We start from the raw sequence: 24,063 nt of genomic DNA on the forward strand, positions 1-24,063 counted from the left end.
AATATACCCAGACAGACCTCTATGAGCCAGTATCTTCCTCCACATTCACAAAGATCAAATCATGCAAAATCTCCCCCACTCCAAATATGCTAAGAGTGGAACGTTGCCTTCCCTGATGCCAAGCAATTTGTGCATATTTTCAACTGACTGCCATTGCCAGGTGTTGTTCTTTAGTGCCAACTAAGTGAAAGTTACCCAGTTAGTCTTAGTAACCACTGACTCGCCTCAAGTGGGCAAGATGACACCTGAGGAATGGAGTTGACTTTCTTGTGTATCCAGGAGCTGGAGAGAGAACAAATTACTGATGCTCTGAGAGCCTCTTATTTGGTTTTGTTTTTTATTAACCCAAAATATGATAATACACCGGACCCTCGCTAGAACGCACGTCTATATAACACGAATTTGTATATAATGCGGTCGCGGCCATGGATCCCAAATTTAATTACTTTAATTGCAATTCATTTTAACGCGGTCCCTGCGTTAACGCGGTACCGCGCATGGATCCTAAATCCCGTGTTCTAGTGGGGGTCCGGTGTAGTATCTTAGATGCCCTTGGCTAGCAAACAGAATACTGGGTAACAGCTGCCATCTGAGACAGAATGTTACATGTGTGATCATGGGGAGTCTGAGTCTGTGTTGCTCCATAGCACGTGGCCTGGCGCTTGTAAAGACAAAGTATATTTCTCTGGAAATTTAATCTTGTGGTTGTTCCTTTGGAAATCTCCAGGTTGGTTGCACCTTTCCCACTAAATTCCCAGCAGGCAGAGTCCAGAAAACTGCTCATGCCTCCTAAGAGAGTTGGGTTTTTTTCTGATTGATTTGTAAGTGGGCAAGGGCTTCCTTTTTTATTGTTGTGTGGAATATTTGCAAAAAACCCCAAAGAGAACAGGAACTCTCTTGGTTAGTGTTCCATCCGCTACTCACGCCCCTCCTGGGCTGAGAAATGTCTTGGCAACTGCTTGCTGGGCTCTCTGCCAATGATGGCTCAGGTTAGAACTAAAGAGCAGGTGAATTCTAAAACAATCTGGGGCCTGGCTGGAAGAGGGAATTGGGACCCAGGGCCCGATCCGAAGCTCTTAAGTCAATGGCTAGCTTCTCTGACTTCAGTGGGCTTTGGATCAGGCCCTGAGAGCTTGCCGTGTTGGCATGCCTGGTTCGAATGCTGTCAAGGGTATTTGTGCCATACAGCCCTTCTCAGAGGGCAGTGTGGAGTGAGATTGGTGCCTCCCATCCTGTGCCTAGTGGGGCCACCGACAAGACGGGCAGTGCTGACCTCAAGTAATGAAAAATAGTAGTCTCTCTTTAAATGTGTGATAGGCGAGCCAACTAAGTTCTGTGTCTGGGATTGTCTCTGGGCCTGTCACAGCATACGCTAGGCTCACCTAACACGCCCAAGGAGAAAGGTGCAGATTCTTGCCAGCATTTTCCAGCTGATCTGCCTGAAGCCATAGGCCTAATGGCCTAATTTTCAGAGGTGCCGAGTGCCCCGGTCAAATTCTGGCCTGTGATCTTTTACCCATAAAGAGTTGAGCTTCAATCTCAAAAGGCTTATAGCGGTAATGGCTCTTGCAGGGCTTTTTCTTGTTACCCCCTGGCCACACTGCAGCTGGGAGCAGCCTCCGAGCCTGGGGAGGCAGATTCGTGCTAGCTCCACTCGAGCAAGCCTGCTAAAAATAGCAGCGTGACGTCGCCGCCGCGGCTGGGGCTGGCCCCCTGAGTTTGGACCCATGTGTTCAGATGGGCTTGACTCAAGCAGCTCGCCTGAGCCGTAACGTTCACACTGCTATTGTTAGCGGGCTGGCGTGAGCAGAACTAGCCTGAGTCTGTGTGTCCCTGCAGACGTGCCCTCTGAGACTTGCCTCGGGCTTTAATGGGGTCTCCTCATTCTTCCTCAGACCTACCAGGGCTGTGCGTCTTCATCCCACATAGCACCAGAGCGTCTCTGTGATGAACGCACGGTCACGATTGCACAGTCAGCCTGGAGCTTCGCCCACCTTGTGTTAGCTAGAACATAACGGGTAGGTGCCAGGTAAGGTAACCAGGAGTGCAGCTCCATGTGGTGTGCAGCGGGCACTAGAGGGCAGCAGCGGTGTTTAGTATAACGCCCTCCCCGCACTGCCTCTAAATCTGACTCAGAAGAACTTTAAAATCAATGGCCTAGATGGAGTCCAGCCTTCAGGCAGGCTCTGATTGACGGCCAGGCTAATGGGCTATTCATTATGATCAGAAGAGTCTTTACAAGGAAAATGTATTCATCTCTCGGGGCACTCCCGAGCCTGCTTTCCCAGCCCGGGCTGTACACTTCCACTGCAGGGACGCGGCCCCTGCCATGTGCTAGTGCCCTGGCTCCCACGCAGTGCTCCGCACCCCCTTGCTGGCAGGCTGCTGGGTGCTGCCTGGTCACCCCATGTTGGCTCCACCTCCTCGGCTCCTCCCCTGGTCTAAAAACATTACCGTTGGGTTTGGGCCACTTTATAACATGGATTTTTAAGTTTCTTTTTCATTTTCAAACAGGGATTGAGGGGTGGGGGGAGTGGGTTTCGAAACCAGAAATCAACTGAAAATGTCCCCCCCAAAAATCATCAAACAATTAGAATCGCGTGGGCACCAGAGGGAGCTGAGCTCCATCCGCCTCCTGCCTTGTCTACACACAAACCTGCACTGATTTATTTGAAGCAGTTTGATTAAATTGTTGCAAACCCTGTGTGGACCCTCCTTAATTAGGTTTGAGTGGCTTATTTTCTTTTAGCATAAGCCTGTCCCTAATGGACTTAAACTAAACCACAATAAGCCAAGCCTGATTTAAACTGAAAATAATAGAGTCCACACAGCCTTTGCACTGGTTTAATGAAACTGGTTTAAAATCACACCTTTAGTTAAACTGCTTGTAGACAAGCCCTCAGCAAAAGGTTGGGGAACGGTGAGTGTGAGATGAATTGCAGCTTACTTTACAAACAGGTCATGCAACAGCCCAGCGTGAGGCAGGTCTTAACCCATTAAATAAATGGGGAAACTGAAACAGAGGTGCTGATTCTCCCGGGATTGCACGGCTGCTCTGCCACAAAGCTGGCAATAAAGCTCAGGAGTCCCTGGCTCTAACCACTAGATGCACTGGGCCTAATTCACTATAGCCCTGCACCAGGCATTGTCCTTTGCACCAGTGCAAAGGGTGTAAAACGCTGCTGAATCAGAATGCCAGGATTTTGCACAGGTACAAATGCCAACACGAGGTGCAGAGCAGTGGGGAAATCAGGCCTGCTGCCAATGGAAAGGCACAGCTTCTTGTGGACTCATCTGCAGGGATTCACCTCTGCAAAGCCAGGGCAGGGGCAGATGCTAGGCAGAGGAAGTGGGGACAGGCTCTGTTAGCAGCTGGCAGCGGCGTGGAACAGCATGAATTGTGTTGGCCCTGAGAAGAACAACTGTTCAGACTCTTATAATAAATGAATGCATGGCTAAGGCAGGGCAGGGAAACACCCACAAGTCAGGACATTCAGAAGTTAAAGGTTCCCAGAGCAATGTTAGTTCAGCCCCAGCGCATGTATTGTCTACATTAAAGCACACCCTGAACTGCAGAAACTGACAACAAAACACTCCACCTAGGCGACGCAGTGGGAATGATGCATGGTGGGCGCATCAACCTGGCTTCTGTGTCTAATGCAACACCGAGGCCAAACATTTAATGAGAAAGAGCCTGGCTTCCTACTGGAGCCAGGTGAAGGGGGATGCTGAGGGCGAAAGGCCTGGCTTGCACCCAGTTGTTGGACTGATAGAACTCTTTCAGTAAGGGGGTGATTTTTTTGCCAAAATAGTTAGTCGCACAAAACCTTGTGTGGATGCAGTTATTCTAGTATCAAGCTGCCTTATATTGGTATAGTTATTCCCCTTCCTGTACATGAAGCACCTCTGTACCAGCTTAACTGCAGCCACACTAGGGGAGTGGTGCCCGGCCGTGTCAAGGTATAGTTAAAGCAGTTCAGCTTGCCTGTGTAGAGAAGCCCTTAGCTGAGATTGCTGCAGTGAATGTTGCAGACATTTGGATTTCATTTTATTTTTACCCCCACTATAAATTGGACCCTCAGTTATTTAACAGAGTTTGAGCAAATCTCACAGCCCACAGCGTGAGATTCCTCATGCTGCCCCATTTGTCTGGGGAGCAGCGCCATTCCAGGCAATCGACTCTCATGAAAATGCAGAAAGATATCCCCCAGGGTTCAAGAAGTTCAGAGGATGGAAGTGGAAGGGAAATGTCCTATCGCGTTGTTTTTCACTCGCTGCTCCCACCCTCGCCCTGCACTGGGCTGGACGCTGGACTTTATTCTGCTCTCTCCGCTTTCCAAAGACGAGGCGATACCTCCTGGAGATCTCTGCTAATTCTTGCCGGACTTCAGATGCAAAGGCATCCCCCTCAGAACAGGGCGGGGTGAATGACAGCCTGGGCTATTGGATGGCCAGCTGCCACCTTTGGGAAGTGAGTTGCTGGACTTGAGCATGGTACCCTGTGGCCAGGTGTGCACATTGCAGCAGCCACCAGTGTGAGGGGCACTAGCCGCCTGGCCTACCCAGCGAAGTTCAAGATCGCTCCTTTCTCGTCCAGGGCTGTGAGGCACAGTGCGGAGAGCAGTGTGCGGGAAGGAAGCTTGCCCCGCTCTCTCAGTTCTGGAGACTAATAGACACCTCCATTGATCCAGCACTTTTCAGCAGCACCAAATTCACAGGCAACAGGTACAACCTGATGGGTAGGTGTTAGCAGCACGTCCGTCCCGGGCTGCCACTGGAGAGCGAGCCGGAGACGGGAGCATTGTGCACTATCAATGCTGCCTGGCAGATGGGCAGGATTAATGGCTGGCACAAACAACACTGCGTACTAGCAAGTAAACCTTGCCATTGGCATGAGCCTGTGGAAGCCACAGCCTTGGGATCACTGGTAGAGATGATCCCCCCCAGAGGAAGAAAACTGCTGGGCACAGGTATCAGTAGCAACAGGACAACAGCCCCTCCCCAGCCACACCATGGCATCACTTTGCAATGCATTTGGCAGTGATGTGAAGCTGGCCCTCAGAAAATTCTTGGTGGCCTCAGTTCCTTTGTGTAAACAGCTGCCTCTGCTCCTTCCTGGTCAGGGTGACAGGGTGAGCAAAGCATAAATAGTCTAAATAGCAAGATTAGAGTAATCACAAGTGTGACTGTGCAGAAAGAAGGAAACACTTTAATTATGCAGTGACTAATCTGCAGAGGGCAAGACCCACTCAGCTGGTACAAAGACATCAGCAGAACATTAAGCTCCATAGATCTCTGGTTGGTGGAGAGAATGTGAGTCCCTCTGGGAGCAAGGGACAATGGAAAGCAGCAGGGAAGCACATGCTTGATTTCTGCCTCCGGGATCTCATCTTCCGGAAAAAGACACTGTAGAGCGGAGAAGCTTGGGAGCCATCCCTGCCCAACTCCATCCCTCTTTTGTCTTGAAGATGAGATACTGGGGGCACAGACCATGTGTCAGCAGGAGCTGGGGGAGGTGGGAAGGAGAGGGGTTTAATATTGACTCCTATCGCTCTGAAGACATCCTAGACGGGGAGAAGTGGATTTTCTGCTGGGTGGTATGTGGACATAGCACCTCGATGGGTGCATGGCACTTGGGCACCCAATTCCCAGGAGCCACTCAATGGAAACGAGGCTTATGCATGGTGTCATTTTCATTGGAGATGCCAGGGCTTCTCTATCTGTTTGCAGGAGGCCCCAGGTGATCTCAGACCCCAGTCCTGGGAGCAGGACTCCCTCTTCCCAGCAGTGTTTGTACTTCCCAGGTGGCAGGAAGAAGCAGAAGCCACAAGCTGGAAATTATGAGCCATTCCAGGGAATTTGTATAGTTCTGGGTGACTGCTGAAATCATCCCTGTTTGGTTCCTTTCCTGTGGCCCTCCTGTGTTCACTTTCTCCCCCTCCTGTATCCAAGGCCTTGGCTACACTGGCAATTCATAGCGCTGCACTTGCTGCGCTCAGGGGTGTGAAAAAACACCCCCCCTGAGCGCAGCGAGTGCAGCGCTGTAAAATTCCCCTCGGAGAGGTGGAGTACTTGCAGCGCTGCGAGAAAGCTCTCGCAGCGCTGGGAGCAGCGCTGTGAATCCGCGAGTGTACCCAAGGCCCAAGTGTTACCCAGGCACATAAACGCTCTCTCTGGCACACAAACGCTCTCATTGTTTGCAGGGGAAAAGGCATGAGATTAGATGCTAGCTGCTGAAGAGAACAGGACACTTGTTTTTCTGGAGCCCAGGCTGGAGGCTGTATAAAGGAAAGGAAACCCAGGAAGGAGTCGAAGTTAAAACTTCCTCCTTGGTTCCCTTTCTTTATATGGAAATGTTTCCTTTGGAGCCAACTCCAAATCTGAAGCCCAGTAAATTAAGAAAAATTGTCTCTGAGGCCAAACCCCTTTAAAATAGCAAATGTTTTATAGACTGCTGGGTCTGAGCCAGAGTCCGGGGCTGGCTTTCCCGCCTCACTGAGTCACAGCCACCTGCAGCTGGGACTTTCAAGGAGGAGGGTGGATACGCGTTGCCTTACCCTTCCTTTCTTGACAAATCCCTGTGGGACGGGAAATCATAACTGAGCCCTGGAGTTAGATCCAATGTGCTGGATGCTGATGAAAATGCCCGGAGTGGTTCTATAGGTGGTGAGAAAAAAGAAATCATGAAAATGTCCCCACGTTGTTTTCCTCTGCTCACCACTGATGGAAATGATCTGACCAGCTTGGCTCTCAGCCCTGCCCGACGTAACTGCAGGCTCTAGTTATCGTCAGCCCTGAAATCTGGTATCCCAAAACCATGGAAGCGGCCCCAACCATTTAAATCCAGAGCTTTGTATTTGTAAATCGTTTTTACCCACCACACGCAAAGTAGTTGACAAAGGTGTGTCAGCAGCGTCGCCTCCAGTTTACAGATGAAGAAACTGAGGCAGAGTGGTGATTGCCCCTGGAGCAGAAGGCTGAGGTTGGAACAATGCCCAGTACTCTAAATTCCCAGTTCAGTGCCTCGGTCACTGTACCTCCATTACAATGTCCCATTTCCTGTTGTGCTAGAAGAGACCGGTGGGCCAGCCAGTCTCCTATCCTGACCCCAGCAATGGCCAATATAGCTGATTGCTCCTGCAACAGTATCCCTTGGTAGCTGCACACCACCCAGGTGGAGATCAGCTTCTGCCCTCCCAATTGATGGCCCTAGTGACTGTAGGGGAGAACACTATTCTTATTCGCTTACAGTGAATGTTTAATCCTTTCTTTTAATCAATAAGAATTCTTCCTCTCCCTTGAGACGAAGCCCTTGCTGAAAGATGAAATGATTGCTAAGGAAGATCAGGCAGGTTCAGTCTGCACTGTATCCGCTTTGTGGGGGCTTACATCACCTTCTGCTCCCACTTCTTCCAGTCCCTTATCATTTGATGCAGCACGAAACTCCTACCCTCACAAATAAATAAATAGCATAAAATCAGGCTTTATAGTCTTCTTGCTGCTGTGGAGGGCTATAAAGACAGGAAATGCCATAGCCAGCAGAGCCTGACATTGTCTGCTTCCTGATTCCTGCCTTGGGGTTCATATTTATGTTTATAAACGACACTCCTTGCCTGTTGCACAGCTGCAGGAATGCTTGCTGTCTCCTGTGGCTAAGGATGGCGGTGTTAGCTTCATATGAGAGGGTCGGGGAGGGGTGTGTGCACACACGAGTGTGTGTGTGAGGTTCATATGGCTCTGTCTCTGTGTGTGTTTGCCTTTGTCCCATGAACGAAACGTGACTTGCTCAAGGTTTTCTCATCAAGGAATAAATTTGACAATTATGTTTTTTGTTCTAATTTTTCTATTTCACCAAAGCCTGAAATCTCAGGTCAACTGGCTAGCGGCCACAGCAGAATGGCTCCTAGACACAATATATTCTAGTTACTAGCCATACAGAAGGTAGCTATTAGATGCACAGTATCAGATAGCCTGGCTACTAGCAGCATGCCACAGGCTGGCCAATAGACATGTGACAGACTACTAGGCACAACTGGCTACTGACCATACTATACAGACTGGCTAGCGTAAGACCTTTGGGGCAGGTGGTGTCATTTACTGTTTGTCTAGGACCTAACACAATGGTTGATATATTAGTTAGATGAGGAGGCTAAGGACCATTTCTGTTGGTGAGAGATGAGCTTTTGAGCCACACAGGCTATGTCTACACTACACAGCTTTTAGCGATATGGTTGTGTGGCCACAAAAAACTTCCACCCCCAATGAGTGGCGTTTCACACTGGTACTTGTCCCGGCAAAACTTTTTGTCTTTGGCACGGGAGGGGTTAACACCTCTGAAAGACAAAAGTTTTGTCGTTCAATTGCCAGTGTAGACCTTGCCACAGAGCTCTTCAGGACTGGAAAAGATACTTCCAGCATCCCAGCTAAGTGGGAGGTGGAACAGATTGTTTAGCACCAGTTATTAGCATATATTGCAAGGGACCATTCAAGGTAGAATGGCCCGTTAACACCTCTGCAGTCCTGGGACAAAAAGAGGGGTAGTGAGTTACAGATTGTTGTAATAAACCATAAATCCATTGTTTTTATTAAGACCATGATTTTCAGTGTCTAGCAACGTTATGAATTTAAACTCCCAAGCTCCTTTTTGACAGCGTTACACAGGTTTCCTTTGAGGATGAGGGCTGATAGACATAGAGTGATCACATTCTGAAAAGTGTTCACCCCCAGGGGATAGGGTGTTTTTGTCTTTTATCATTTGCCTGTGTGAGTTCATCCAAGAGCATAGTGATTGTCTGGTTTCACCCGCATAGTGCACTAAATGCTCCAGTAACAATTCTGATTGTGAGTCTTGCTCAGCTACTTTGGAACAATTCTTACATACCAGACAATATGCCCATTTGCAGAGGGTGATAAGGTCACCGTGGGATTTCTGTCAGGCTAGAAAACAGGCATTTGCCATCCTGGCTTTGGGAAGTTGCTGCAGCTAATGTTGCCTACTTAGAAAAACCCTTTCCAAGATGGGCATTGGGCACTGAATTGAAACTGGAGAACAGAGCAGCTGTTTGGGGCTGAGGAGTTGCAGCGATTTACATGAGCCTCTACCAAACCCACATCCATCCCTGTGTCTAGCCTGCTGCTATACTTTGCCAAAATACCAAGGCTTGAAAGTATTAATGAGGAGGTATGTGTGCCGGGGGGGGGGGGGGGGGTTAAGGAGAAAGGAACAGAGCTGCATCTTTCACTCCTATTGAAAAGTGTTGGACCAGATATGCTTTTTGGAAGGCTTTTGGTTTTCGGAGGCCTGTTATTAAGACTGGCAATTAAATAATCATTTAGGAAAAGGGAAAAGTTCACTTTGAAGGGAAGTAACAGCAAGTGCAGTCTCTGGGAACAGAGGAAATAGTCAGCGAGATGCTAATCCAAACCCTGTCTCATTAAGTGAGATCCTAGCTCTAATTTCTGAGTACCCAATTACAGAGAAGGGGTATTTTCCTGCTGGTGCAATCCACAGATAGGGGAAATCCTCTGTCCTCCAGGAGCTGGGTGCAGCCAGAGCCCCTTATTGGAACTCTCCAGATGCGCAATTGGGACAGGGATCCCAAACCCTGAAGGTCTGCAGAATGAAAACCCAACCCACGGGGTTTTACAAACCTGGACCAGTCCTCCGTCAGTTCACCTGCCTCCAGTTCAAAGGGTATTTTAACGATTCTCCCCTGGCTGGCAAATGGTGCAGTCACTAACACTTGGGTAAAGGGGGAGAGACACACTCCCAGATGAGCAGGGCAGCAGTGCACCACACGAGGTGCCAGGCTCTGGGGTTGGAATTGGGGAGTTAAAGCTTTGACAATTCCCCATGCACAGGTTGGTCCCCAGAGATCCCCTAGAGCTGTGGGGGTGGGGGACGTGACAGGAGTGAGCACCAGTGTGTGTGTGTTTGGGGAGTCTTGTTCCTATAGCTGCTGCCCTTTCCTTTACCGCAGCTCCCTTTGCCCTTCCCCTCTGACCCTGTGCCAGGTCCCAGGTCCCAGTCTCTACCTCCAGCCCCTCTCCCCATTTCCAGGCCTGTGCCCAATCTCCCAGCTCCCCCTGCCAACACCCTGTATCAGCCTGCCCCTGCCCCTCCTCCCCATCACCTTCGCCTCATGTCATCCCCATCCCCCACCCTCCATACACCCTGTGCCATCCCCCTCCCCCCCTCCCGGTGCCATCCCCAACCCCCCATACACCCTGTGCCGTGCCATCCCCCCTCCCCCTCCCCCTCCCCCTCCCCTTGCCACCTCCACCCCTATACACCCTATGCCATCCCCCCTCCCTGTGCCATCCCCCCACTCTCATACACCCCCCTCCCCCTCCCAGTGCCACCCCACCCCCATACACCCCATGCCATCCCCCACCCTCCTCCCCCCATACACCCCGTGCCACCCTTATACACCCCGTAACACCCCCCCTCCCTGTGCCAGCCCCCCTCCCCCCATATACCCTGTGCCATCCCCCCACTCCCATACACCCCCTCCCCCCCAGTGCCACCCCACCCCCATACACCCCGTGCCACCCCCTCCCTGTGCCAGCTCCCCTCCCCCCATACACCCCGTGCTACCCCGCCCCCGGCTCCCAGCCCCGCCCCCGGGGCGGTGGCGGCCGCAGCAGGCCCGGCGGGGTGGGCGGCCCGGCGCTGTCAGTCCCCGCGCGGCCCCGCCCTGCCCGGCTCAGTCCCGCTCGCCGCGGAGCCCGAACAGCCGGAGCCAGCGAGACCCGCGGCCGAGGTACCGGGCGGTGGGGCGGGGCCCTGGGGGGGGGGGGGTCACCAGGGAGTCAGTGAGGGGGGGTGTCAGAGTGTGGCTATGGGGGACTGGGGTCGGGGGGGTATATGGGTAGAGGTGGTGGGGGCTGGGGTCAGGGTGGGGTATATGGGTAGAAGCTGGCTGGGGTCAGGGTGGGGCTATGGGGGGCTGCGGTCGGGGGGGTATATGGGTAGAGGCGGTGGGGGCTGGGGTCAGGGTGGGGTATATGGGTAGAGGTGGGGGCTGGGGTCAGGGTGGGGTATATGGGGGGCTGCGGTTGGGGGGGGGTATATGGGTAGAGGCGGTGGGGGGAACAGTCAGGGTGGGGGCTGGGGTCAGGGTGGGGTATATGGGTAGAAGCTGGCTGGGGTCAGGGTGGGGCTATGGGGGGCTGCGGTCGGGGGAGTATATGGGTAGAGGTGGGGGGGAGCGAGCAGTCAGGGTGGGGCTATGGGGGACTGGGGTTGGGGGGTATATGGGTAGAGGTGGTGGGGGGAGCAGTCAGGGTGGGGGCTGTGTTACGATGGGCATTGGGGTGCGAGGAGGTTGTAGGGATGTGTGTGGGTTGGGGGCTAGGTGGGGACACAGTGGGGAGCTGGGGTATGACTTGGTTATGGGGGCTTCAGGGGTGAGATAGGGCCCTAGGGAGTTGGGAGTGGCAGGGCTGCTCTAGGGTGTGTGGGGGTCAGTGGGGTTGGCAGCGGGGTGAACAGGGATGGGTGGGGTGGCTGTAGTGGGGCTCTAGCAGTGAGGTGTGGGGGAACGGCCTTCTCTCCCCTAGTCTCTTTTGGAGGGAGGGGTTCTTCTTACCCCTTTGTCTCCCCTCTTGGGAGTCATCCCCCCCCTGCCCTGCTGAACTGGATAAAGCCCCGCGTGGGTTGAGCTTTGTCTCAGCCCAGCAGCTGATCCAGGGAGGGCGGTTAGGAAACACTTCCGTGGCTGGTTCTTCCCTTCCTTTGGGAGTGTGCTGAGTAACTGGGGATGGGTGGGGGCCTGGGCTACAGTGAAAGACTGGGGGAGGAGGGGAAACATCCCAGCTAGCCTTTCCGTGACCATCTCTTGCACATGTCCACCCACTTCCCCCGAGGGGCTGCGTGCAGAGGCCACTGCTGGCTGAGTGTAGAGAGTGTGACTCTCCTTTGCCTTGTTACTCAGCGTAGGAGTGAGTTCTCGCTGCTTGGTCTCTTGTGTCACTGTCAACTGGAGAACGCCTACAACTGACGCCATAGGAAGTTTGTTTGAACCAAGCTGACTGAAATGGTGGTGGTTCCCCCATGCACCCACTATTTGCCTTTCTGGGTGTGTGCATGCTTCTCTGGTCATTTTCATGCTAAAAGAGCAGTTTCCTGGTGCTAACAAACTGCATTTCCGTGTTAACTGAACAGCAACTCTGTGTTCTAAAAAGTGCTCCTGGCTTACTACTGAGGTGGTTTTTAAACGTTGATATTAGGGGGTGGGGAGGAGGAATAGCTTTGTAGTGTCTTAGGAGTAAGTACGCATTCCAAAACCATGACTGAGTGGCTCTCTCCAGCACTAACAGTCTGGCAGCCAAGTCTTTTCAGCAGCAGCCAAACCCCCTAAATCCAGCCTCAGCCTCCAGACAACCCGAGCATAAAACAGTAACTAAGTTGTCGAGTCAGTTTATAGTGTGCAATCTGTGACTGGAAGACATGTTGTGTGCTAAGACCTCAAGCTGATTGAAACTAACTGGGTCATGGATAAAGGAAAATGTCACATTTTAAGCAAATTGTGAAAAGGGTTTAAAATTGTGTTAAAACATAGACAACAAACTATTTCAGGGCTTTACTTGTGCATTCCCATTTATATTCCACTTTCAGTCACGCTTTACTTTCATTGTGCCGAGGGTCTTCTGGCCTCCATAATTTATGGTCAGTTTCCCTTCCTTGGCTATGTGTGAGAGCGTAGGGGCCTTAAACTGGAGTCATGTACCTAGTAGAAGATATTTGCTTAGAGAGGTTGTATCTAAATGGAAAATGCACAGAGCTGACCCACACCTAACAGGTTATCAGAAGTTTGTGTAAACAAAATATACATTGTAATCTTCTATTTGTGTTTGTGTGTGTTAGAGCTATGAAATGTAAGGAATGTGTTAGACAAATATTGATTGGCCCCAGGGCAAAAGCAGCACAACACTACACCAGGTAGAAACAGTTCCTGAGACTGTGGAATATTATTGGAAGCTAATAACATGTCACTTATTCTTCAGTATAAATGTTGGGAGAATCCTTTTTATTAATAAATGTGTAATAAGAAATCTATGCTGCCTTAGAATGAAGATTGACTAGATAGCTTAATGGGTGTGTGTGGGGCGGGGGGAGGTGAAGAGATGGTGTCTCTAGATTCAAGGTGTGGTGGGTTGTAAGAATTTTTTATGTAAGATGCACTTCAAGTGACTCCTCTCCTTGAAAATTGAGATGTTGAGCCTTTGTTTCCCTGTTTTGAAAAGAAATTCTGTGGAACAGTAAACTTCCAAACCAGAGGTGGTTTGCAGCAATAACTTCCTAAGGAAGTTAAGATCTTGCAGCATTTCTCAGAACATGGAATAATCCTCACGTCCTGCCCAGCTTCCCTCCCAACACACTGTTATAAACAAAAAGAACAGGAGTACTTGTGGCACCTTAAAGACTAGCAAATTTATTTGAGCATAAGCTTTTGTGGGCTACAGCCCACTTCTTTGGATGCGAAGAAGTGGGCTGTAGCCCACAAAAGCTTATGCTCAAATAAATTGGTTAGTCTCTAAGGTGCCACAAGTACTCCTGTTCTTTTTGCGGATACAGACTAACATAACACGTCTGCTACTCTGAAACCTGTTATAAACAAATCCTTGCGTGAATGCCAAGTGTAAAATGGCAGCCACTTTAGCCAGCAGGAATCTGACGCACTACTGTGCAAGGCACGGGGGATACACAAAGCAGGAAAGGTGGTATATAAACCCAAATTCTGTGCTTTCTAAAGGGGTCATGCATCAGATGAAATCAGGTTCAGCAGGCAACTGATTCCTGGATGCTGCTGAGCGTTAATTTTTTTACAAGGTGCTCTCGATCTGCCGTTTGTATAATGAAGAGTCTTGTAATTGGCAAGCCTCTTATTAAATAAATCCATACAATAGGTGAAATACTCTGAGGTTATTGCCTTTGGGGAAAGGAATGAGTGCGGGTGGTATCCTTTCTTGGATGAGAGGACAAAAATAATGTAGACTCCAGATGGAGTCAAAAAATGGAAGAAAGGCGTCTGTTTTTAGCACCTAGCAGTTTGCTCGTCGGTTGCCACACACTCCTTTAGCTCTAAAAGATTTTCAGTCTGAATTCTATTAAAATAAGATCCTGAACTCAAAGCAGTCTGACTGGTTTAGCAACTATAAAAAAGTTAGCTTTTGCACTTCAATGTTGTGACATAAAATATCAAAGTTCAAAGCTACAATTCTGAAGAAAGAGTATTGAGCTCAGCATTAGGTAAAGGATATGTTTAATGCATGTGAGATTTATTAATACCTATTGCCACATGACTATTCATTACTGAGCTGAGACTTTATGAATGGGCCTAGCTCATTAGGCATTCTCCCATGCATATAATCTTGAACTTTTTTAAAAGGGACTTCGGGTTAAAATTATATTATAAATTTATGTTTATGTTAATGTTTGCATGGTATTTTGAATATCTAAAAAATTTAATATGTACCATTATTAAACAACAAATAAACAACAAGAGTGCCCAGAGGCCCCAATTAGGATTAAACACTGTTGATTGGCTCAGATTTGATGAACTAAGGAATGAAGTGATGGTTCCAACTCTCTGCCTTCTTTCATCTAGCTGCAGTGAGAAATAGGCAATGATGTCCCACAGCATGCAGGCATACACGCTTCAGGCAATGTTAGAACTGAAAGGTTTCAGAGTAACAGCCGTGTTAGTCTGTATCCGCAAAAAGAAGAACAGGAGTACTTGTGGCACCTTAGAGACTAACAAATTTATTAGAGCATAAGCTTTCGTGGACTACAGCCCACCTGTAGTCCACGAAAGCTTATGCTCTAATAAATTTGTTAGTCTCTAAGGTGCCACAAGTACTCCTGTTCTTCTTTTTTTAGAACTGAAAGAATCTTTAAAATCCAAACTACCTCTCACCATTTATGCTGTTTGCTTTTTCATTTTTCTGAGCTTTGACAATGAAAACAGAGGTGTCAATTTCACTTCCGTTTATGGTTGGTTTCACTTTCTCCTTTTCATGCACCATGCTGCAAACATTGCAAAGGAAATGTTTAAATCCAAGATGTCTTTAATTTCACTAGAAGGGTGGTGAAGCACTGGAATGGGTTACCTAGGGAGGTGGTGGAATCTCCATCCTCAGAGGTTTTTAAGGCCCGGCTTGACAAAGCCCTGGCTGGAATGATTTAGTTGGTGTTGGCCCTGCTTTGAGAGGGGATTGGACTAGATGACCTCCTGAGGTCCCTTCCAACCCGGATATTCTATGATTCTACACTTACATATGCAATGAAACTATTTCTAGTGTGAGGATTTGTAAAATCTTTAAATTTAAACATAAATTTTGAGATTAGCCCCCTCTAAGACACAGTCCTTAGTTTAGTCTAATAAAATCCTGTAAGTGGCCATGGGGAGCTTGGAGGGGCAGCATAGAGGAGTTCACCGGTCATAAAGAAAGGGTAACTGCCTCTGTCTGACACCCAACAACCCCCCCACTGAAAATACTCTAAACTGATATGATTAGATAAAGGAATACAAACAAGTGCTTCTGGGGAGGGTTGTGGGAGCAGTGTAAGTTTATGTGGGAGTTGGATTGTTCATTTGGGAGGCTCATGCTTGTAGTCACAAGTCTAATTGTGTTAATTGTGAGTAATGATTATTTGCATGAATAAGGGCTGTAGTCTTAGGCCCTTTTCTTTATGTATAGTTACACAGACTGTGCTGCCTAAAAACGATGTATGTGAAATTGTGGTCCCTTGCTTTGCCAAAACATGTCACTTCGATCAGATATCTGAAAGCTGGGATCATTCCAGAAACTGAAGGCAAAATATAGTCTCTGGTCTCAGATTCTTTTTCAGAATTTTCATACCCCAGGCATTAGATAGAGTACAGTACGATATCCTGGCTCTTCTAAGTTAGATAGCTCAGTGGACATTGTTTCTCCCGATGGGGTACTTTTTAAGCTTGATTTTTGGAAACTTGATTTTCTTTTGACAGCCATAACTGGTCAGAGAGATGGATTCGTTGCTAAGACCATTCTGCTTCCTCTTTGTTGAGGGTTTTATTTCATCTTGTGAAACAAGCAATTCTAAGGGATTATTTCTTTGGGCCTGTTCCTGTGAGTTTTGTGTGTGTCCCTTTGCTTTTGCCATCCTGTCTGACCAAATACTTTGAGTTCCCCCCCCCCCCCCCCCCAAGCTGAGTTGTCTTGTCTCATTCTTGATGTGTTCTGTCATTCCCAGGAAGCATGGGCTTTCAGGTTGCAATGATGTGGTGTTTGTTTCTGATATTTCAGAGGAGTGATCAGTTTTGATTGGGGAGCCTAAGAAGGAGAGTTTCTTCATTTAAATTGCTTGGTGGGTTTCTCAAAGAGCTCTGCTTATTTCCACTTGTCTGTTTTGGGTTCAGAGGTTGGCGGTTCGGGCATTGACTTTGTGGCTGGCCTGTGGCCAGGGCCGGCGCAACCCATTAGGCGACCTAGGTGGTCCCCTAGGGCGCTACCATTTGGGGGGTGGCAACCGCGGCGGTATTTCGGCGGCGGGACCTCCCGCCGCCTAGGGTGGCAGAAAAGCTGGCGGCGCTGCTGCCTGTGGCAAACTCATGTTAGTTTAGTTATGAGTTAATCACACCCCTGGTAGCCCCTGTCCTCTGTACTGCGGGGCTTGTGTGCTTTTGGGCTGTGTGGCATCAATCCTTTGTGCGCACACAACCATGCTTAGATGTGGAGTCAGTTTGTCCTTGGCTGTGCTGGTGAAAGGCATTTCCTTGTGCTCCCTTCTCGTGTTTGATTCTGTTTTCCACCAGTGTTTAAATGCTATGATCTCACTTAGTCCATGTCTGTGGCCTTGGCTACACTTGGCAATTCACAGCGCTGCCGCTCTCTCGCAGCGCTGTAAGTACTCCACCTCTCCGAGGGAATAGCTTGCAGCGCTGTGAGCGAGCGTGCAGTGCTGCAGGCGCTGATTACACTGGCGCTTTACAGCGCTCGGGGGGTGGGGGGGCGTTTTCACACCCCTGAGCGCAGCAAGTTACAGCGCTGTACAGCGCCTGTGTAGCTAAGGCCTGTATTACAAGTTGCATTGGTTTAAAGGAGGGGTGGGGACTTGGGTTTTTTAAAACTATTTAGTTAAAGCCCTGGGTGGATACCCTTACTTTGATTTAAAACAGGCTTATATTGACTTGATTTAATTTGGTAATGAATTAACTTAAACTGCTCAAAACAAGCTAAGTAAATTGACTTAAACTAGTGCAATGTATAATGCAGTCAAGGCCTAAGGTGACTTAGGCTTTAATCTGTACAAAGTTTTTTCCCCTCTGTTTCTGCATAGTACTGGCTGGGGGGGGAATGTGATCTACAGGGTAGTCAACAGTGTTAAGAGCCTAGCCAGACAGTCTTCCCTAGACTTTTATAGGGAATCTCTGACTCTCACTACCACTGGTGCAGCTCTGTCAGTGACAATGGTGAAAGGACTAGTGTAGACGTAGACATGGCAACAGCATTTTGATCACACTGCTGAGAGTAGAAGGCACAGTGAAGACACTATTGAATGCCAGTGCACTGGCTATGCTAGTACTCCCCCGAGTGGTGGTGGAACTGGGAAAGTGTTTTAAGTCCAGTGTAGATAAGGCCAAAGGTTCTGATACCTTGCGACTGAAGGGGTGGCAAAGGATTCACTGCTTTCTGTCGCTTGTGGAACAAGGGTCAGCTGCTCCCTTCAAGTCCTCTTTTCCTCCTCCCCACTGGTGTAGGACAACTGTAGACATGCCTTTTTAATGCTGGTTGTGGGGTGGAAAACCCCTGCAGGGTAAGTGGTTGTGCTGCTGCTTGGATAGTGGTGCCTTTTAAGAAAGCTTATGCCCAAATAAATTTGTTAGTCTCTAAGGTGCCACAAGGACTCCTCGTTGAGTTTACAGATGCTAATAGATACACCTCAACCCCGATATAACGCTGTCCTCGGGAGCCAAAAAACCTTACTGCGTTATAGGTGAAACCACGTTATATTGAACTTGCTTTGATCCGCCGGAGTGCGCAGCCCCGCCCCCCCGGAGCGCTGCTTTACCGTGTTATATCCGAATTCGTGTTATATCGGGCCGCGTTGTATCGGGGTAAAGGTGTATATGCCACTGCCATGGAAGCTAGACACAGGAGACTGTTGTTTAGCAGCATATAGACTTGTTAATTCCTGTGTAGGCTCCTGTTATATTTTAGGAAGCAGATTTTTCAGCATTCGCTTGAGACTTGCCACCTTTTGTGTTCAAACAAACAACCCCATCTCTCCATCCCTCATTGACCCCCAAACTGATCTCTATGAAATGGCTCTGGAGACATGCTTCACTTTGATTTAAAAAAAAAAACGGTGGTGTTGAAGCATTTCTTAATCAATATCCAGGATGTAGAGAACGTCTAAATGTGCAACTCTTTTTTAATAATCGCTAAAGAAGCCCATGATGGAACACTCCATAGCCTCCATGCAAAACTATCATGGAAATATATGAGTCCCGGTCCAAAATGTACTTGCCTGTCCTTTATTAAGGTGATTGCTAAGGAGACACTGGGGATCTTTACTTACTTGGGTGTATAGAATTTTGCAAGGCTGTTTTCAGTGTGTGGAACCAAGTGCCTGAAGAAACAAGGCAGGTTTATATCTACCCAGGGAGTTTCTGATGCCCTATGAGCCTAGTATCGAAGGCCTGATTTAAAAACATAGTTGCACCAGTTTAACTAAAGATGTGATGGTTGAAGTATTGCAGCCTTGTGTGTAGAAACTCATTAAACAGGTTTAAACTGATAAGTGCACCCAGGCAGGGGTAGGTATTGTCTTCGCTAAATTGGTTTTAAATCTACTTAAGTTGAACTGAAGCAGCTTTCTCTGTGTATGTAAGCGTTGGCTCATGTTGCCTGCTGCGGACCTAAAAGAGACAGTCGCACCGCAATTTAGAATCATGTAGATTAAAAAAAAAATCTGCTGGAATCCAGACTAGGACCAATTGGCATAAAAGGAAATGAAATCTGATACCTTGCCCTTCCACTGGTGCAGCATAAGTGAACAGTCTTCTGAAATCACCGGGGGCATACTGCATGACCCAAAGGCTCTTTTGGATAACCCTTCCACAATAACTTTGACTGCTTTCAGGATAGCCAGCAGTCTCTGGAACTGACTGCATCTCTTCTGAGATAGGACTTGTCCATGCATGGAGGTGTTCCTCATTAACTCCATGAGTAGATGTTGTTTTGGAATAATCTGAACAGGACCAAGGCACTCTTATTTCAGAGTAAGTTTTCACACATGGAATTAATCGGGAACAACTCTATGTGTAGACAAACCCGTAGGTTCTCTGTCTTGATGAAAGCCTGTTTAGTTATGTAAATTACTGGCCCATGACTTTATTTTAGCCAGGGCTTCTAATCTCAGAGAGTTTATCTAGGTAAACATTTTGAGGCTTGATTACAGATGGAAGAGCATCAAAGTCTTCATGCTTAACCTGTCCAACCATTGCAAAAATACAGGGATTCAGACACCTCTCTGCTCCTGGAATCATGTGTTGGGAAGAGGGGATTGTAACCTAAGATGTTGATGTATCTTCTTTACTCTTTTCCATCAGCCTTTATTGCAAGGGATCTTTGCAGGAAAACAAGCTCTTTACTAGCTCAAGGGTCTGGTTGCAATTGGAATCAAGCAGTCTGTGACCACATAATTATTTCAGACAAAAGCAGCATGTTCTGTTAGTGGTCATTGTATATGGCGAGCTGTGCTGAAACCAGAAAGGTTTAAAACAGGGAATGTGGTTGGTATTGTGCAGGCAAAGACAAGTGAATTATGACTTTAGCGGGCGCCCCATAGCACCAGCTTGCCTACCACCTCTTCCACCAGGGCTTCAGGATTGACCCCACATGGTACCACGAGGACTAGCGAGTACAGGACTTACACCCCTGGCAGCTGATACCACGGGGATTTTAAAATAGTAAATATTGATTCAAGTGGTTTGGAATTGGCTGCCACTGCAAATGGTGATTTGGGGAGGCCAGCTGGAGGGCGCCTAGGTTTTGTCTCCCTTGTGTAATCATCTGTCTCTGGTTTCCAGATCGCCTCTTTGTGAAGAGTTCAGTTGCCTGCTGCACTAGAACAGTTGTTCCCTCTCCTTCCCCAGCTCCCTTGTCTCCGTGAAGTCCAGTACAGCTAAAAGGAGCTGGTTTCTTTCTCTTTTTTGGAGGGAGGGGGAGGGGATAGAGTTACTGACCAAACTTACCTGAAGGGAACAATAAAAGCAGCACCTGGTCTGGCATATAAGTTTTGCCTGGTCTTGTTCCTTCAATCTCCTGACAAGAACAAGGTTTTTATTGCTGTTAGCCCTACAGAGCTGCCCCTGTTGTAGCAGAATAAACTAAATTGTTATTAGGCCTCTTGCATAACTACCATCAAAAGCCTGACTCCAGGCTCCTTCCTCTTGGAGACAACAAACACACAAGCCAGGAGAAATGATAGCTTGATTTTCAGAGACTGGGTTGGTTTTGCCAACAGCCTCATCAGTGTACCTGAGCAAAGAATGCTTCTGTAGGATTGGGCCGTACAGAGCAGTATCTCGCTGCCTCCGTCAGTGACCACCCCTTAGAACAGGGGCGGGCAAACTTTTTGGCCAGAGGGCCGCATTGGGTTTCGTAAATTGTATGGAGGGCCGGTTGGGGAGGGGGTCGTGGCCCAACCCCCACCTCCTATCTGCCCCTCGCCCCACTCCTGCCCCATCCAACCCCTCCCCCGTTCCCTGACAGCCCCTCTGGGACCCCTGCCCCATCCACACCCCCCCGCTCCCTGTCCCCTGCCGCCCCATCCAACCCCTCCCCTCATTCCTGACAGCCCCCCTGGAACTCCTGCCCCATCCAACCACCCCTTCTCCCTGTCCCCTGACAGCCCCCGGAACCCCTGCCGCCCCATCCAATCCCCCTCTCCTTCCTGACTGCCCCCCCCCGGGACCCCTGCCCCCATTCAACTCCCTGTTCTTCCCCTGACCACGCAGACCCCTATCCACACCCCCACCCCCTGACCAGTCCCCCGAACTTCCCTGCCCTCTATCCAGGGCTGGCTCCAGGGTTTTGGCCGCCCCAAGCAGCCAAAAAAAAAAAAAGCCGCAATCGTGATCTGCGGCGGCAATTTGGCGGGAGGTCCTCGCTCCGAGCAGGAGTGAGGGACCGTCCGCCGAATTGCCGACGAATAGCTGGACGTGCCGCCCCTCTCTGGAGTGGCCACCCCAAGCACCTGCTTGCCAGGCTGGTGCCTGAAGACGGCCCTGCCTCTATCCAACCCCCCCTGCTCCCGGCCCGCTTACCGTGCTACTGTGGCTGGCGGCGCTGGAGCCGTGCCGCCCATCTGGAGCTGGACCCCGCCGCTGCCACCACCACGCAGCACAGAGACCAGGTCAGGTTGGGCTCTGCAGCTGTGCTGCCCCAGGAGCTCACAGCCCCGCCGCCCAGAGTATTGCGCCGGCGGCCGAGCGAGCGAGCTGAGGCTGCAGGAGGGGAGGTGCCGGGGGCTAGCCTCCCCGGCAGGACAGTCCCGTGGGCCGTAGTTTGCCCACCTCTGCCTTAGAAGAAAGTGAAATGCTCATCCCGAAATAATGCACCTGGTCCCCTTGTGCAGTGCTTAGGCAGCGCTGCTCAGCCCTTCTGTAGCAGCTGTGTGTCCATGTGTCAAACCACATTACAGCGGTAGGTCACCACTAGGTAGAAGCGGGGGTTTTCCCCTTCCTCAATCAGATGTTTGGCTTGTGTCTGAACTGTTGCTTCTGACGTCTCTCTAGCTTAGTCAGTGACTTTGATAGAAGCAGTTTAATCCTGTCTCTTTGGGCGTTTATTCTGTACTAATCACTGTGGTATTGGCCTCAGATTTTTCTGTTGCCAGATTTGCTGGGCTTGCAGCTTTCTTGCCCAAAGTAGTAGATTTGGACCCTCTCAACTTGCACCAGTCTCTGCTTTTCTGGACTGTTTGCCATGGTCAATAGCTCCTCAGTGCTGCCCGTTGAAGTGCAAAGGATGTTGGGACACATCAGTCCACTGTGCCTGCTGGCTCTTTGGCACAGATGTGCTTAGGAGGCAGCCCTGAAACTAACATGACAGATCTCTCGTGGGAAACTCACCCAGACCCTGGTAACTTCCTTCTTGAAACAGTGAAGAAAAATGTGTGAATTTAGTTTTTTAAATTTAAAAATCCTCCCTAAAGCTCAGTGGTATTAGCCAGCCCGGCAAGATAGTGAAATGGGGAAGTAAATTGGTCCGGGGATCCATGCTCATCTCCTGGAGAAAAGTCAGCTCCTACTATTGTAGGGAGTGTTCTAGTCACCGCATGGTCAGTTTAGTGCTCAGCACACTAGATGGATAGACCACCATATCCTGACTGAATCAGTTACCTGAGTGTTGCATACTGGGAACTTTCTGACACGCTAGAAAGGCTTCCACAATACCCAAGGTGGAGATGATGGGGAAAGTGGATCAAGCCCTGACAAGTGAAATGCAAACAAAGGCCATTTCATCTCAAGGAATCATCAAAGCGTTCAGACAGCCGTGTTCCATCTATAGCCAGTCTGTCAGCAGTGTCATTTCAGAAACAGTTTCTTGGGTTGCTTTACTTTGTTTTAATTTCCCCCCGCTCTCTTCTTGAGTGTTTGTCCGTTGGGCTTGAGTAAAGCTGGTTGTGCTGCTCACAGAACTAGTTGAATGGTATTGGGGCTTGCACAGTGGGTATGTCTTTACTGCATAAAAATAGGAGTGTTTGTTTTTGGTTTGACAATGCACTTCAGCTATCTCACTGCAAAATTCTAGTGGGGACCAGGCATTCTTTATTATGAGGTAACTAGATGAAGTCAGCCATGGGCGTGGGCATAATGTTCATCTTGCCTAGCTAGCTACCTCACAGTAAAAACTACAATGTCTGATGGCCTCTAGGATTTTACAGTGGGATAGCCGAACACATCTTAGTTATCCCATGGTAAAAATTCATCGTTTTTTGGCAGTGAAGACTAAGGCAGTCGCTTTCTCTGCAATATTGTTAATTGCTTTGAACGTTACAAGCTAGCTAACCTTTCTTACACGACGAACAGGTACGTGTGGCTATATTTCCCATCTGTATGTAATGGGATTTGGGTAAGACGGTAACTAGCAGTGATTCAGGATGTTGCCCCTGCTTGGTGTCTGCTATTTTCTTTTAATAGTGCAACTTATTCTTGATTTGAAGATGTGAACCTCCCTATCATAATCACTTATTCATATACTTGGATTTAAGTTCTATCTCCATAACCGTCATGCGTGCAGGATTATCTTGAACCTGCCAGAATCTGGGGCTTAGTTGGTACATTCGTAGTCAGGATACAGGTACTTCAGAAATCTGTGCCCATTAAAACGGTCTGAACTTTAGAGTTTGATCATCCACATGACACATTAGATCAAAGTTTTTATATCATTGGCCTGGGGAGGGGCCAGCCAGTAAAAAGCTTTAATAGGTCTCTTCATCTCTAAATTCTGATTTTTTTCCCTTGAAGGGTCAACACCTTTCTCTACCATTCTCTCCAGTTCCCACAGTGGCAACTGGATGAAAGATGTATTTTTTTACCAAAGAAATTCCCCATTTCCTATCTGGTAGGAGTTTCAATCCTGAGTCATTAAACCCAAGGGGGACTTATATTATAATAGCTATGACAGAATTGTTGCTATTTTTTTGCAGCGATGACTTCAGTTTGTTGTAGCTGCTTGGAGCATAGAACAGTGCTGCTATGTTCCTAATTCGCAATCTCTCATCAAACTGGGGGAGATGAGCAATCCTCCACTGTTGCTCCAGCACCAGTACTGGCAACAGTGGCAGCATTAGTGTAGATTAGACACCAATGTTCTTACCAACATGTTGGCTATACCTGCCCAGAACAGCATGGAGAGAATGGCCTAAAATTCACTTTGTGGGTAGTTTCAGAGTAACAGCCGTGTTAGTCTGTATCCGCAAAAAGAAGAACAGGAGGACTTGTGGCACCTTAGAGACTAACAAATTTATTAGAGCATAAGCTTTCGTGGACTACAGCCCACTTC

The 24,063-nt window shown here is 48.8% G+C and overlaps 1 protein-coding gene across 1 annotated transcript in view; it reads left to right on the top strand.

The window, feature by feature from the left end:
- Window positions 1-10,628: 10,628 nt before the first annotated feature.
- RHOC (ras homolog family member C) overlaps window positions 10,629-24,063 on the top strand; it is a 32,865-nt gene continuing 19,430 nt past the window's right edge. The window contains exon 1 of the mRNA XM_005303544.5: window positions 10,629-10,763. The gene's annotated coding sequence lies outside the window, so the exon portion shown is untranslated. The remainder of the gene's footprint in view (window positions 10,764-24,063) is intronic.

This window comes from Chrysemys picta, chromosome 4, assembly GCF_011386835.1.
Source record: "Chrysemys picta bellii isolate R12L10 chromosome 4, ASM1138683v2, whole genome shotgun sequence".
Taxonomy (NCBI): domain Eukaryota; kingdom Metazoa; phylum Chordata; order Testudines; family Emydidae; genus Chrysemys; species Chrysemys picta.